The sequence below is a fragment of the Cervus elaphus genome, chromosome 33 (genome assembly GCF_910594005.1).
Source record: "Cervus elaphus chromosome 33, mCerEla1.1, whole genome shotgun sequence".
Taxonomy (NCBI): Eukaryota; Metazoa; Chordata; class Mammalia; order Artiodactyla; family Cervidae; genus Cervus; species Cervus elaphus.
In genome coordinates, this window is record NC_057847.1 from 25,669,500 (window position 1) to 25,685,818 (window position 16,319).

Below are 16,319 nucleotides of genomic sequence, written 5' to 3' on the forward strand. Positions count from 1 at the left end.
CATAGTGCTTTTCAGGCCTACTATATTCTTTTACTTCTCTGTATATACATTCTAGTTATTTTTGTGAGTTTGATATTGAAACTGCAACTAAAAATCATAATATAGCTACTTTAAAAAATAATTGTAATATATAGTGGAACTACATGTAAACTTGTTCTATATTTTCCAAGTTTCCTGTAAATGTGTTATCATACTTTCATAATTTAAAAAATAAAAATATTGGAAATTTAGTGAACTAAAAAGATAGACAATTAAATGAAATTAGGAATATAATGCATGAAGAAAATGAGAAGTTAAACAAAGAAATAGAAGCCATAAAGAAAAACAGAAACGTAGGCATTGAAGAATACAATGCTTGAAGAATTCAATAGTTTCAACTGAGCTGAAATAGACTCAGTCAATCAAAAGAAACAACTAGATAACTAAAGGACAAGTCGTTTGAAATTATCTGGTCAGAGAAGCAAAAAGAAAAAAGAATGAAAAGAATGAAGACAGTCTATGTGAATCATGAGATACCATCAAAAGAAACAATCTACACATCACTGGAGTCCAGAAGGAAAAGAAAGGGAGAAAGGAACAGAAAGTCTTTTTTTAAAGAAACAGTAACTGAGAACTTACCAAATCTGAGGATATGTTTGGATGTCCAAGTTCAGCGAAGCTAAGGCATGTGTGCTAAGTCACTTCAGTTATGTCCGACTCTGCAACGCTATGGACTGTAGACCACCAGGCTCCTCTGTCCATGGGATTCTCCAGGCAAGCATACTGGAGTGGGTTGCCATGCCCTTCTCCAGGGGATCCTGCCAACCCAGGGATAACATCCATGTCTCTTTTATCTCCTGCATTGGCAGGTGGGTTCTTTACCATTAGAGCCACCTGGGAAGCCCAATGAAGCTAATAAATCCCAAAATTTCAACCCCAAATGATTTTATCCAAAATACAATATAACTATCTAAAACCAAAGATGAAGAGAGTATTTTAAAAGCAGCAAGAGGAAAAAAATTCTCACATATAAAGGGAACCAGCAGAAAGCCATGACCAAGATTTCTCAGCAGAAAACTTGCAGGCCAGAGGAGAGTAAGATAATATATTCAAGAGTACAAGAACTAACCTAAAAAAATCTGCCAAGAATACTTTACCTAGCAAGGTTGTCTTTCAGGAACGGAGAGATGGACTTCCCAAACAAATAGAAGCTGAAGGAGTTAATCACCATTAGACCTGTACTATAAGATATGCTGAAGGGAGTTCAAGCTGAAATGAAAGAATGAAACATGAAAACATATGAAAATATAAAATATAATGGTAGAGGTAGGTATGGAACTAAAAGACCCTTAGTGGAAAGAGCCTACTATAGGAAACTAACAATTATAATACTGTATGCTTTGTTGCTCAGTCATGTCTGACTCTTTGCAACCCCATGAACTGTAGTCCACCAGGTTCCTCTCTTCATGGGATTTGCTAGGCAAGAATCCTGGAGTGGGTTGCCACTTCCTACTCCAGGGGAATCTTCCTGACCCAGGGATAGAACCTGCATCTCTCGCATTGGCAGGCAGATTATTTACCACTGAGCCACCTAGAAAGCCCACAATTATAATATTAGCAAATAATTATTGGCCACTTACTAGTGCAAAGGTGCTGTTCAAAGGTATTAATTTAATTCTCACAGCAATTTGAAAAGCTAGTTACTATAATTACCCTGATTTCATGGACAAGAAAACCGAAGCATGGAAAAGTTAAGTCTCTTATCCAAAGCCACACAGCTTTCAGCTTTCAAGTGGCAGAACTAAGGGTCTGATCCAGGCAGTCTGACTTTGGAGTCTCTGCATGTACCTGCCACTTTCAGAGTCCAGAGGGTCAGGGGGAGGGAGTGGGTGGGAGTTAGATTCAGGAAGACTAGAGAGCATAGCAAGTAGTAACGTATGGGTAATATATTTTCTAAACTTCAAAGAATTGAATTATTCTGTTTTTCAAAGAGGCAAAATTACAATTCTAAGCAATATTAGCAAGGAAGATGGTAGAGTGACAGGTGAACTGTGTTCAATAGTAAAGTGTTTAAAATTTCTATTCTTGTCCAGGAAGGGTCCAGAGATTAATTTCAGACTTTGGGTTTTTGGTGGTTTTTTGGTTGTTTGTTAAGCTTACTTAAATTCATATGTTAATAATTTAATGGTAACTACTTCAAAAATGAAGAAAATATTCATGAAAGTTAATTCCCATTAGAGAATTAAGTGAATGATGACAAACATATATAGAAAACTATAGTGCAGTTAAAAAAAAAAAAGGATTGAGTTGAAATGAAAAAAATATTTATTCTCAATATTTCAAGTTAAAAAAGGAAGTTATAAAATTCTGCATTTTAATAAATATATATGTGCTTTTGAGTGCATATATACATATGTATACATGTTTCTGCATATATTAACTAAGATTATTTCTGTTGGCATTACTGAATACTTTTTGTTTTCTAGTATATACATTTTGGTATTAACTGCATTTTTTTTAAAGTGTGCACACATACTGTCTGTTATTATAATCAGAAAAGAAAAAGGTTGTGACTGGGGGGGGTGGAGCGGAGAAAATGTCTGGCCATTTTGGTCTGTCTGGCCATTCCTCTAGGCAAGGTCACGAGGACAGCAGTAACACTTCTTACAGTGGACAGTAGGGAAAGCTGCTCCTGGCGAGAAGCAGAATCACCCTCTGAGGCCACCCAGCTAACAGATTCACTTGACAAGAGGGTGCTTCCCAAGAAGAGTGGTGCTATTCTGCACAGGGTGGCCTACACAAGTCACACCTTTGAAAAGGGACTATTTTTATCAGTAGAGATGCCTATTTTGTTGGGACAATTGTCAATTAGATCGTTTGAGTATGTGGAGAGTATCCTAAAGGTTTGGTTTTCTTAACGCAAGTCATGGTTCCCACCTGGTAACAGTTCGGAAATTTGGGCCAGAAGTTTCTTCTCATTGGCTTGAGATGGTATTAAGTATCCTACATGGAGGCCGAATGATTCTGATTAGCTAGGGCAGAGGATACAAATGAGCCAAGTCAATCACAGTAGACACAACTGTCTGACACAATCCTGGAGGTTGGGGGGACACTAGATGATAGACATTCATAAAGCAGTGCAGACTTCCCTGGAAGCTCAGTGACAAAAAATCCGCCTGCAGTGCAGGAGATGTGGGTTCAATCCCTGAGTCAGGAAGATTCCCTGGAGGAGGAAATGGCAACCCACTCCAGTATTCTTGCCTGGAGAATTCCATGGACAGAGGAGCCTGGCGGGCTACAGTCCGTGGGGTTGAAAAGAGTCGGACATGACTGAGCACAACAGCAGAAGCAACAACAAAGCAGGGCCAGAGATGGAGCCCCAGATCCAGCCGCCAGCTCCAAAGCTGAGCCAAGAACCTGAGCAAGTAGTCGGATATGTAATAGGGGTTCAGACATGAGATGTCTTCCAGGAATTTTATCACAAGATTACTTTCTTTGAGGTAGTTGGTTTTTTTTTTTTATTAGAGCTGTCATGAAGCTGTACAATGACTTTTACTCAAGGACATCTTAAAGGCCCTGCTAGACATATTGGCAAACACATGATAAGTATACCTCGGCTAGACGTCTGACAAACATGCAATAAACATAACCACAGCATGATTACCAGTCATTAGTCCACACGCCCTTCATTTGCTCAGCCTTCTTAAGGCTTAAGGTCTCATCTCTTAGGTATCTCTAGGGCAAATACACATTGACTTTGAGATAATATTTCCATTATTAATATTCCCATTAGCTCATACTATTCTGCTATCTTCTTTTACCACATTTGACAGATTTTTATCTCTGTACATTCCTAGTTTATTCTATTCTGCATTGAGGATTTTTGGATCTTGATTCTGTAGCAAGAACTACAGAAACATTCTCTGTGCTGGGCGGGAACTTTCTACACTTGGAGTCTAGAGTGGGGCTATAATAACATATAAGAATTTGGAAAATGGTGTAAAGAAGAACAATTTTCAAAGACATTTAACTTTTAAAAGAAAATGTAGGTGGATATTGTTATGACCTTGATACAGGTGAGGATTCCTTAAATAAGACACCAAATGCACAAACTATAAGATTAGTAAAAAGCTGTATTTTAGAAAATAACATCCCTGAAGAAATATAAGAGGAAATTATGACTGTTTCTAAAAAACTGAAGCTTTAAGAGATGATGAAATGAAGGCACTGAGGTTTTGCTACAATACAGTAAATGTATTGGCTGAGTTACTGAATATATCAGAAAATTACTTCATCCAGCTTTACCCATAACATGAACTTTTTGACTGGAATCTGATAATGGCCTTATAGTTAGGAAATAGTGTAAATATATGAGAAATGAAAACAGGGGTCAGTTTTGTTTTTGTCCACAAACCAAAAAGAAATGGGTTTCATGTGAGAAATACATCCTGATAGGAAAAACCCTATTGAGATGGATTTCCAAAGGAAGTTCCCAGACTCAGTGTACCCTTTTTCCCACAATAAGAACACATTTCTCCCCATAGAGGACTGAGACTCTGGAAATTTTTTCTGCCTTCATCTAAGACAAATATTCCTGCCTGCCTTTGAAACAGATTTATAATTTAGACTTTATTCCCTAAATGTGTCAAAATTTGCATTAGAATCATGTGCAGAATCTGGGGGGAAAGGTATGGACACAATCCCAGTGATGTTGATTTAGTAAGTCTGACAGGGGCCTGGCATCCATATTTTTAAAAATTACATTCCCCAAGTGATCATTTTGCAATGCATAGAAATGTCAAATCATTGTTATACACCTGAAATTAACATAATATTGTATGTAAATTATGCTTCAATTTAAAAAATTTTATTCCCCAGATGACTCTGGTGTGAAGCTGATTGAGCAATGTGACAGACCTTTGGACTTCTGACTATGATTAAACATTCTACTTTTTACCCCTCTGTACCTCAGTCCTTATGGTTGATCCCTGCCCCATGTTACTCCATCTTTTGCTCACGTGACTCTCCTAGGTCATGACCAGTAACCTACACATTAAAATCATGCTAAACAAATAATGTGTGGAGCAAGCAGGTAGCTTGGTAGGACCAAATTGCTAGCATGTACAGAAATACCTAGTTTTACTGCACTTGGTTTTATTGTGCTCCACAGAAAACTGTGCTTTTTACAAATTGAACGTCTGTGGAAACCCTGCATTGCCAGATGATGGTTAGCACTTTTTAGCAATGAAGTATTTTTTAATTAAGATATGTAAATTGTTTTACAGACATAATGTACATTTGTACACATTGCACATTTAGCAGACTATACTATAAATATCACTTTTATAGGCAACAGGAAACCCCAAAGTTCATGTGACTCACTTTATTGCAATATTCATTTTATTGTGGCAGCCTGGAACCAAACCCACAATATCTTCAAAGTATGCCTGTAACAACAGTGAAATGAGAAGATGAGAACATGCTGAGAAAGCGAAAGAATGATAGAGTGCTTGAAAGCACATCAAGAATAAGGCCTAAAAGAGGAAACAATGGAACAGGTCTTGTTAAAATGGAGGAAGTGTCTGAACACTAACCTTCCACTCTCTATCCTTTTATAGAACATCACCTAGAGCAATATCCGTGCACCAGCTGGCTCCTTAGCAACAGCTTCCCATTGGTCACCTTCCCTCAGAGGGACTGATACTAAGCTCTCTTATTTCCCTTTCCAGGAGTGGAAGAGACAAGCTGCTCTTTTTCAGATTACTCCGTAATTACTTTCAGGAAACCTGTACATTCACATAGACTAACTCCCTATAACAGAGGGAGTTTACCACTTTTCCTGCTTACCACCTTCCAAAGTTAGCAGAAGAATTTTGGACAAACAAGAAAAGTGATCATTTCTTTCATACTCTAGTTTTTGACACAACATGGTTGGATGAGTGAGGTTAAAGTGGTTGAGAAGAAAGATTCAGGGAGATGCTTCTGAATTTCTCTGAGATCACTGCCTGAGTTTGAAGATTTCTAAATACGGTTTCAATTGCCCTCAGGGACAATCTCCTTTTGCCTCTAAAACAATTACATTCACTATGGCAAATATTGGGCTTAAGCTTTTTTAATAGGAGTTTTTCATTTGACAAAGACTATCATGTAAAAAGAAGATCCTTAACCAATTACTGAGGCAACATACGAAATGAAATTTCTAAGGCTTTTCTAGGAATTTTATCACATGTTAGCATTATATAAACATCTTGTCTCCAAAATGTACACCCACGGGAGAGGGCTTGAGTTAGGCTATTAGAACGAATCATAAGCCAGGCTTGAGGACATAGTTAATAGTCCTTTTAGCTATAGGCTATAGAAGCCTAGTTGCCAATTAACACTGCACTGAGAAACTCACTGTTATCAGTTTTATTCTTCAAGAACAGCTTACTCCAAACCTAGTGCCCAGGCATCTTTCTGACTCAGTCTGGGTAGTGCTTTTATACTTCATAAGTCTTAAGTTCTGTGTCCTGTTTCCACTTTTTGGAATGGCTTAGGGAAAGCTTGCATAGAAGTTAAGGTAAAAGGAAAGTCTAAATAACTTTTGGAATTCTGCTGCTGCTGCTGCTTTGGAATTCTAGGGACATTTAAATATTTGTAGAATTGATTCTTGGGACATTATCACATTTAGTCTGTCCAGTGCTCAGCCGCTCAGTCATGTCTGACCCTTTGCGACCCACAGACTATAACCCACTAGGCTCCTCTGTCTATGGGATTTTCCAGGCAAGAATACTAGAGTGGGTTGCCATTTCCTCCTCCAGGGGATCTTCCCAACCCAGGGATCAAACCCACATTTCCTGTGTCCCCTGCATTGCAGGCGGATTCTTTACTGCTGAGCCATCAGGGAAGGACAGTTCTTCATGATTTGGCTTTTTCAGCCATTGATAGTCACAAAACAATCTGGTTCCTCGACTGCCACTCAGAGACTTGAGTTCTGATACTTCTTCTTCAGTTACTTTTGTTGATATTTGAAAGAATCAGTACAAGAAAGAACAGGTGTTAATGTCCTAAGTTCTCTAAATATGGAAACTTCATAAAAGTGTTTAGCTGGTATTCCAAGAGTTGGCAGGGTAACAAATATTTATCTGGTGCCTACTATGTGCCAAGCACTGTTCCAGGTACTAAGGATACCACAGAAATCAACACAGATAAAGTGCCTACCCTTTCAAGGAAGGAAGGAATGTAGAACTCCTGAAACACAAAATCTACTGGAAGAATGCATCTGAGGTCTATGCTTAGCTTTTATGCTGAAGATATGATAGATAACTTGTTTTTTGAACTAGCTATTAAACTCAAAAGTTCCATCCAAATTTTAACAAGAATCAGCTAAAGACCTTACTCCAAAGTCAAAACTAAATCTGCGGTTTTGCCACTTCCTCTTTGTATCATACAAAGTTGGTTAGTTTTACAGTGTCTCATCTTAGAGATCATTCAAATTACAAAATGTTCTACACATTTATAATATTCTTTATAGAATGACTGCCTATTACATAAGTCTGTCTGTGAGCACCTTTTTTACTGAACAAACTAGTAGTAACAACAGGAGTATTTTTTGTTGTTCTTCATTTTCATTTTCCTGATCTCTAACCCTTTTACAAAAAAAAAAAAAAGGTCAAAACAAAACCACAAGTACTGTATCAAGACGCTAAATCCTGAGGCAAATCAGATGGGCTCCAAAGTCACCGTGTTGCTATTGCATACTTTCTGCACTCTAGCTTATCTAAATCATTGATTTAACTTTTAGTTTCATAATCTCATTCTGGTTTCACTGTTTTTCTCCTTAAAACTTCTGAAGTGTTGACCCAGACAAAAGCCCTTGTCTATTTAACTACATTTGAGTCTCACCTGACATCAATCAAATCAGTAACAAGGTGAAATGTTTAGATTCTATTTTCCCTAAGGAAAAAAAATATACATAATACACATATAATATATAATTTGTATATGTACCAGCAACTATGGTATAACTCTTTTATAGTGGCTGGATTTCTTATTTTCTCCAGCAATAACAATAACAAATGCAATTTATTTTTACTAGTTTATTATTAAAGGATATGCTAAAGGATACAAATGAACATCCAGATGGAAGAGGTGCATAGGGCAAAGTATGTGAGACTAGAGCATGGAACTTCCATGCTCTCTCGGGAGGAATCCTTCTCCAGGTACGTCCATGTGTCCACCAACTCAGCCTTGTAAGAATATTTTAATAGCAAACTGAAAAGGGGAAAAAGCCACTATGTATTTACAAAAATACAATGTTGAATTTAAAAAAGTAGTTTTCAGGGTTTTACCTTGACAGGTCAGAAATTGTGGCTGAGATGGTAAAGAATCTGTCTGCAATGTGGGAGACCTGGGTTCGATCCCTGGGTTGGGAAGATTCCCTGAAGGAGGGCATGGCAACCCACTCCAGTGTTCTTGCCTGGAGAATCCCCATGGACAGACGAGCCTGGCAGGCTACAGTCCATGGGGTCGCAAAGCAACGGACATGACTGAGTGACTGAGCACATAGCATGTAAAACAGCAAAAAGAAGCCATAATTTCAGAGAATGTTTATATAAAGCTATAAACCTGGGCTAAGTGAAAAGCTGGAAAAAATAAGAAATCCAGCCACTATGAAAGAGCTATACCATAGTTGCTGGTATCAAATAGCTTCCTGTGGGGAAGAAAATGCTTCCTTTATCCTTCTATGTTCCTTTGACTGGTCTAACAATCAAATTAACATAAGAAAGATTAACAAGAGAGAAACAAATTTAATTTCACACATACTTGAGAAGAGACCAAAGCAGTCTGTTTAAATGCCTTTTCAGAAAAAGAATCAATCATTTGTGAAAATTTGACAAAATAAAGGGGGTTTTGCTTAGGGTAGCAAACTAATGAAGGAATAACAAAGTTTGTTTATACAGCCTGCATGTGTGCTCAGTTGCTCAGAGCGTCTGACTCTTCGTGACCCTATGGATATATAGCCCACGAAGCTCCTCTGTCCATGGAACTTTCCAGGTAAGAATACTGGAACGGGTTGCCATTTCCTCCTCCAGAGGATCTTCCCAACCCATGGACCAAACTTGAGTCACCTGCCTCTCCTGCATTGGCAGACAGGTTCTTTACCACTGAGCCACTTGGGGAGCCCTTATACAGCTTTCTCAGCCTCAGATTTTCTCTCTCAGTGCCCTTCATCCTCATGGAATAGGAAAGATACCTTCCTTAGGGAGCTTTGTTTCCTGCTTTCAGGGGGACAAAGGAGGTTGAGACTGTTCTTATACCAGCTCTATCTCAAGTAACTTAAAATCAAAATAATCAATGTGCCACCTTGGCATATTCGGGAACCACCTGCCCCAAGCTCCATCATTCCCATTCAATAGAAAGAAATATGCTTTAACATCCTGGATAGTTGGTAGGCAGTTATGTTTTATTCAACCATTCAAAAACCATTTATGGAACACCTACCATATGTCAAGGAAAACATTATTATAATTGCTAGGACTACAGAAATTAACAAAAATAAGGCTTAGCCTGAGTGACTGAACTGAACTGACTGAAGGAGAAATTGCTTCTGTCAGGAAGGGGACAGAGAGTTTCAAAGAAACTAAATATTTTTTAAAGAAGTTTGAAATTATATTGTTGTTGTTTGTTCAGTTGCTCAGTCATATCCGATTCTTTGTGACTCCATGTACTGCAGTATGCCAGGCTTCCCTGTCCTTCACCATCTCCCAGAGCTTGCTCAGACTCATGTCCATTGAGACAGTGATGGCATCTAACCATCTTATCCTCTGTTGTCCCCCTATCCTCCTGCCTTCAATCTTTCCCAGGATCAGGGTCTTTTCAAATAAGTCAGCTCTTCACATCAGGTGGCCAAAGTATTGGAGCTTAAGCTTAGGATTGACTGGTTTGATCTCCTTGCAGTCCAAGGGACTCCCAAGAGTCTTCTCCAACACCACAGTTCAAAAGCATCAATTCTTTGGCACTCAGCCTTCTTTATGGTCCAACTCTCACATCCATACATGACTAATGGAAAAACCATAGCTTTGACTAAATGGATCTTTGTCGGTAAAGTAACGTCTCTGCAGTTTAATATGCTGTCTAGGTTTGTTGCAGCTTTTCTCCCAAGGAGCAAGTGTCTTTTAATTTCATGGCTGCAGTCATCTGCAATGATTTTGCAGCCCAAGAAAGTAAAGTCTCTCACTGTTTCCATTGTTTCTCATCTTTTTGCCATGAAGTGATGGGACCAGATGTCATTATTTTAGTTTTCTGAATGTTGAGTTTTAAGCCAGCTTTTTCACTCTCTTCTTTCACCTTCAACAAGAGGCTCTTTAGTTCCTCTTTGCTTTCTGCCATGAGGGTGGTGTCACGTGTATATGTGAGGATACTGATGTTTCTCCCAGCAAACATGATTCCAGCTGTGCTTCATCCAGCCTGGCATTTCTCATGATGTACTCTGCATATAAGTTAAATAATCAGGGTAACAATATACAACCTTGATGTACTCCTTTCCCAATTTGGAACCAGTCTGTTGTTCCATGACTGGTTCTAACTCTTGCTTCTTGACCTGCATACAAGTTTCTCAGGAGGCAGATAAGGTGGTCTGGTATTTCCATCCCTTTAAGAATTTTCCAGTTTGTTGTGATCCACATATCAAAGGCTTTAGCATAGTTAATGAAGCAGAACTAGATATTTTTCTGGAATTCTCTTGGCTTTTCTATGATCCAACGGATGTTGGCAATTTGATCTCTGGTTCCTCTGCTGTTTCTAAATCCAGTTTGAACTTCTGGAAGTTCTCAGTTCATATGCTGCTTGAGCCTGGCATTAAGAATTTTAAGCATTACTTTGCTAGCATGTGAAATCAGTGCAATGGTGTGGTAGTTTGAACATTCTTTGGCATTGTCCTTCTTTGGGATTGGAATGAAAACACATTTTTCAGTCTTGTGGCCACTGCTGAGTTTTCCAAATTTGCTAGCACATTGAGTGCAGCACTTTCACAGCATCATCTTTTAGGATGTGAAATAGCTCAGCTGGAATTCCATCACCTCCACTAGCTTTGTTCACAGTGATGCTTCCTAAGGCCCACTTGACTTCACACTCCAGGATGACTGGCTCTAGGTGAGTGATCACAACATTGTGGTTATTTGGGTCATGAAGTTTTTTGTATAGTTCTTCTGTGTTTTCTTGCCACCTCTTCTTAATCTCTTCTGCTTCTGTTAAGTCCATACCATTTCTGTTCTTTATTTTGCCCATCTTTGCATCAATTGTCCCCTTGGTATCTCTAATTTTCTTGAAGAGGTCTCTAGTCTTTCCCATTCTATTGTCTTCCTCTATTTCTTTGCATTGCTCACTTACGAAGGCTTTATCTCTCCTTGCTATTCTTTGGAACTCTGCATTCAAATGGGTATATCTTTCCTTTTCTCCCTTGCCTTTAGCTTCTCTTCTCACCTACTTGTTAGGCCTCCTCAGACAACCATTTTGCCTTTTTGCATTTTTTTTTTGGGGGGGGGGATGGTTTTGATCACCATCTCCTGTGCAATGTCACAAACCTCAGTCCATAGTTCTTCAGGCATTCTGTCTATCAGATGTAATCCCTTGAAGCTATTTGTCACTTCTATTATATAATCATAAGGGATTTCATTTAGGTCATACCTGAATGGTCTAGTGGTTTTCCCTACTTTCTTCAATTTAAGTCTGAATTTGACAATAAGGAGTTCATGATCTGAGCCACAGTCAGCTTCTAGTCTTGTTTTTGCTGACTGTATAGAGCTTCTCCATCTTTGGCGGCAAAAAAAATAACCAATCTAATTTTGGTGTTGACCATCTGGTGATGTCCATGTGTAGAGTCTTCTCTTGTGTTGTTGGAAGAGGGGTTTGCTATGACCAGTGCGTTCTCTTGGCAAAACTGTTAGCCTTTGCCCTGCTTCATTTTGTACTCCAAGGCCAAACTTGCCTGTTAGTCCAGGTATCTCTAGACTTCCTACTTTTGGATTCCAGTCCCCTACAATGAAAAGGACATCATTTTGTGGTGTTAGTTCTAGAAGGTCTTGTAGGTCTTCATAGATCAGTTCAAATTCAGCTTCTTCAGCATTACTGGTTGGGGCATAGACTTGGATTACTGTGATATTGAATGGTCTGCCTCAGAAATGAATAGAAATCTTTCTGTCATTTTTGAGATTGCACCCAAATACTATATTTTGGACTATTGTTGACTCTGCGGTTTTCTCCATTTCTTCTAAGAGATTCTGGCCCACAGTAATGACTTCAAACAACACATTTTAAGTCATTCTGAACACTTCTACTATTTTACCTTCCTCTTCTTTACTCATCTTTGATTAGACACTATGGATGTCCAGAGTCCAAAGAGAGAAAGTCCAAAGAGTTTTAAGGGAGATAATTCTCAACTTTTCAATAGGGAATATTCAATAGGTGTTGAAAGTTATGATAGAGATCTATATTTATGCATAAAAATGTTAAATATTATTAAATGAAAAGGTTACTAAAAATCATGTGTATGAAAAATAATGTGTATTGTATGAACTTACTTTTCTTTACTGGTTTTTATATGCATAGGAAAAAGTGATACATTTACAGTAAAGTGTTAACAGAAGTTATCTGAAGTGTTGTGCTTTCCACGTCCTATTTTCAGTTAATAGTACATATAGATCAGCATCTCACAGAAGGACTAGCAGACATGATAATGGAATTAAATGGTTACCTTATGGCATTTATCAGTAAATGCTTATCTAAGAATGACTTTTGATGCAGTCCTTCATTTCTGTAAATACTTTTCCTAGAGCCGTTGTCCCCCGGCCAGCTGCTTGTACCGGAAAACTTGTCCACTCTGTGCAGCTAGCTCCAAACCACATCTTTGGCTATGTTTTTTCTTTGTCTTGAGCTTGTTTTCTCTTCCGGTGTCTGCTAGCAATCTTACAGGTGCTGATACTTTCATGAGCAATTAGTTCTGAGGACAATGAGCACTAGAGTCCCATTCTCTTGCTGGCTGTTCTTAGACCAATGACTTAATCTCCAGGACCTCAAATGAAGAAGGTGATAACTTCTTCAAGAGAAGAGACTAACTTTCTTGAGATTTTAGATTTTAGGCCTAAAATCAAATTCATTATCTTCTGTAACCACTTCCCTCACTTGGCATATTTCTTCATCTTCAGATAATAGAATGATAGGAAAGGGTGGAGCCTTAGAACTAGTAAGGGTGTTAAGAGTCTCCCTAGTTTGATTCCTTTTCTTTATTGTAGTTCAGTACAGTTCAGTCGCTCAGTCATGTCTGACTCTTTGTGACCCCATGAACCGCAGCACTCCAGGCCTCCCTGTTCATCACCAATTCCAGGAGGTTACTCAAACTCATGTCCATTGAGTCGGTGATGCCATCCAACCATCTCATCCTCTGTCGTCCCCTTCTCCTCTCGCCTTCAATCTTTCCCAGCATCAGGGTCTTTTCAAGTAAGTCAGCTCTTCACATCAGGTGGCCAAAGTATTGGCGTTTCAGCTTCAGCATCAGTCCTTCCAGTGAATATTCAGGATTGATTTCCTTTAAGATTGACTGGTTGGATCTCCTCGCAGTCCAAGGGACTCTCAAGAGTCTTCTCCAACACCACAGTTCAAAAGAATCAATTCTTTGGTGCTCAGCTTCCTTTATAGTCCAACTCTCACTTCCATACATGACTACTGGAAAAACCACAGCTTTGACTAGATGGACCTTTGTTGGCAAAGTAATGGCTCTGCTTTTTAATATGCTGTCTAGGTTGGTCATAACTTTTCTTCCAAGGAGTAAGAGTCTTTTAATTTCACGGCTGCAGTCACCATCTACAGTGATTTTGGAGCCCCCCCAAAATAAAGTCTGCCACTGTTTCCACTGTTTCTCCATCTATTTGCCATGAAGTGATGGGACCAGATGCCATGATCTTTGTTTTCTGAATGTTGAGCTTTTTTAAGCCAACTTTTTCATTCACCTCTTTCATCAAGAGGCTCTTTAGTTCTTCTTCACTTTCTCTATTGTAATGGATGAGCAAATACCTAGGTTCATTATCTCCTTCTCTTTCTTAGCCTTGTCAGTAATCCAGTCCCAACAGTTCTTTTGTAATGTCTCTCAAATCTTTTCCATTCTTTTCATTACCACCACCCCAGAGTTCACTTTTATTTCCTCTTGGCTTGTTTTTTTCCCCAAAGTCAGCTGTTTTTCTTGCTTTCAGTCTTTCAACTAACCTGGGAAAGCTTCCAGATTGTATATCCAAAATTAGTGTAATCACTAAGACATGTTCTCATGGGGGGGAAAAAATTAATGGTTTTATTGTGGTCAGAGGATATGGTCCAAACTCCAAGGCTAACCTAAGAAACTTCCTAGAGTTTCACCCTACCGTTCATGTCCAGGCCTATCTTCCAGTTTTTCGCTAAAAGTCAAAGCTCAATAAATATTCCATTGAATTCATCTCCAAACTTTCTAAATAAACCCTTTCAGCTTTGAGATACAGTCAGATTAAAAAAAAAAAAAGCAGCCAGGTTCAAGGCAAATAGGGAGGGCTGTTATAAGTTAAGATAGAGAACAAGGGTGAAGTGAGGAGAACGGGGGCAGAATGCATTATTTTCCTGTATCTTCAGTTCCTGCTCTGTTAAGTTTTTCACCAGTACAATCAGTTTCCTCTCAGTACTCTGAGGGGATACGCGTGGTTCCACCCACGATAAAAACACTAGCAGTCAGCGACTGGGTTTACTAAACCAAACGCAAAATGTCTCAGTCAGCAAAGAATCTGCCTGAAATATAGGAGACCAGAGTTCAATTCCTGGGTCGGGAAGATCCTCTGGAGAAGGAAATGGCAACCCACTCCAGTGTTCTCGCCTGGAGACTCCCATGGACAGAGGAGCCTGGCAGGCTACAGTCCATGGGATCCCAAAAGTCACACATGACTTGTAGGCTAAACCACCACCACCAAACAGAATAAAAAGCTTTACATTTTAGTCTCTGATCTAGGAAGGTCAAAGTCACACTGCCCTGGGAAAGGTGAAAGGCAGGAGTCTGACCCACGAGTCTTACTCTTTAAGACCTTGTTTTTAAACTGTACTATATAAACGGCTAGGCTAATAGAGAGAGGACTCGGCAGACCATACGAGGCTGGGGTTAGGCGGAAAGACAAGAAGCTTCTGCACCTGAATTTAGGGGTAAGAGAGAAACCACAAAGTCCCCACACCTGCCGCCATTTTGCGTGAGTCGAGCGGCCGGAAGTCCTGCCGCCGGCGTCTAGCGGCTCGCAGTAGGCGTGAGGAGAGGAGCGGGAGCGGGGGGAGGGGACGTGGGTGAGAACCATGGGCCTCCGCCTCTCGGCGGTCGAGGGCGGAGCGAAAGGGCGGGGCCGGGGCCCTCACGGCTCTGGGGTTCCCCTGGCCGGGGGAGGGGCTTAAAGGAGGGGCGGGGCGGCGCGGGGAGGAGTTGACCTGGTCCCAGCTTACTAGCCCCTCACTTTCTCGGAACGTGACTGAGCTGCTGTAGCCTCACCCGGGCAGCCGGCAGCTCTCTGCTAGGAGGGCTGGGGGTGGGAAATGACGGTGATTTCCTCCCTGCTTGGTCCACCTCGAGCATCGACTCCCTTCTCCCGCGGCCCCGGGGCTGCAGACTTAGCAGGTGAGATGGGCCCCTGGGGCGCCGACCCGCGCGGTCCCGGCTCCTTTGCGGGCCCCTGGTGTCCCCGCTCTCGCTCCTCGAGTCTGAGCCGGTGGGCAGCGCCTAGGCCCGCAGTCCGCTGCGTGCGCCTGCCCGCCTCTGCCCCGCAGCGCCCGCCTTTAGGACGTGCGGTCCACCCGGGAAGACTTAGGCAGGGGAAGGGGCGGCTTGTCCCCTTTGGTGACAGATCTGCCATCCCCCAGTTTGAGGTGCGTCCACCATATCGTTCTCAGACTCTTTCCCCTTATTCTGGGGGGTTGCCTCAGCGAATGCCATCCTGGGAGCTTGTGCCCAGATACCTGGAGCGTTGCACCAAACTCTCTCCCTTACCCCTTTTAGGAGCATTTCACTTACCTTGCGTTGTGACTACCATGCCCCGGGAAAGCTGAGCGTCCAACTTTTTATTCCAGGTGCCGAACACTTCTACTGCTGCCCTCCCAGGCATTGGGTGGCAGCTGTTCTTTGGCCGGCCTGTTTGGTTAGGGATTCTCTACATCCTTATCTTAGAGGGCCAAAGTCTGTCCCCGCTGACAAGGCAAGAGGCAGCGCTCAGCCCTCCCCACCCTGGGTCTCTAGGGAGGACATTTGGTCCCCTGCAAGTAGGTGGGAGTGGGTGGATGGTGTGACTGTTGATGTCGGAAAGTGCTTGAAT

The 16,319-nt window shown here is 40.8% G+C and overlaps 1 protein-coding gene across 2 annotated transcripts in view; it reads left to right on the forward strand.

The window, feature by feature from the left end:
• The first annotated feature begins 15,432 nt into the window (after window positions 1–15,432).
• Window positions 15,433–16,319, forward strand: part of GPR155 (G protein-coupled receptor 155) — a 42,592-nt gene continuing 41,705 nt past the window's right edge. For both annotated transcript variants that reach the window (XM_043894182.1, XM_043894183.1), the window contains exon 1: window positions 15,433–15,628. The gene's annotated coding sequence lies outside the window, so the exon portion shown is untranslated. The remainder of the gene's footprint in view (window positions 15,629–16,319) is intronic.